Consider the following 291-nt stretch of genomic DNA (forward strand, 5'->3'; position numbering starts at 1 on the left):
GGACATAGAGGAGGAGGAATTAAAAAATAAGATTTTTTAAGTAAAAAATCTTTTTTTCTTCTTCTTCCTTTCTTCTTCCTCTTTCTTCTTCTTCCTTTCTTCTTCTTCCTTTTTCCTTTCTTCTTCTTTCTTTCTTCTTCTTCCTTTCTTCTTCTTTCTTTCTTCTTTCCTTTCTTCTTCTTTCCTTTCTTCTTTCTTTCTTCTTCTTCCTTTTTCTTTTTTCTTTCTTTCTTCTTCTTCCTTTCTTCTTCTTTCTTTCTTCTTCTTCCTTTTCTTCTTATTCCTTTCTAT

This window comes from Triticum aestivum, chromosome 2A (assembly GCF_018294505.1).
Source record: "Triticum aestivum cultivar Chinese Spring chromosome 2A, IWGSC CS RefSeq v2.1, whole genome shotgun sequence".
NCBI classification, from domain to species: domain Eukaryota; kingdom Viridiplantae; phylum Streptophyta; class Magnoliopsida; order Poales; family Poaceae; genus Triticum; species Triticum aestivum.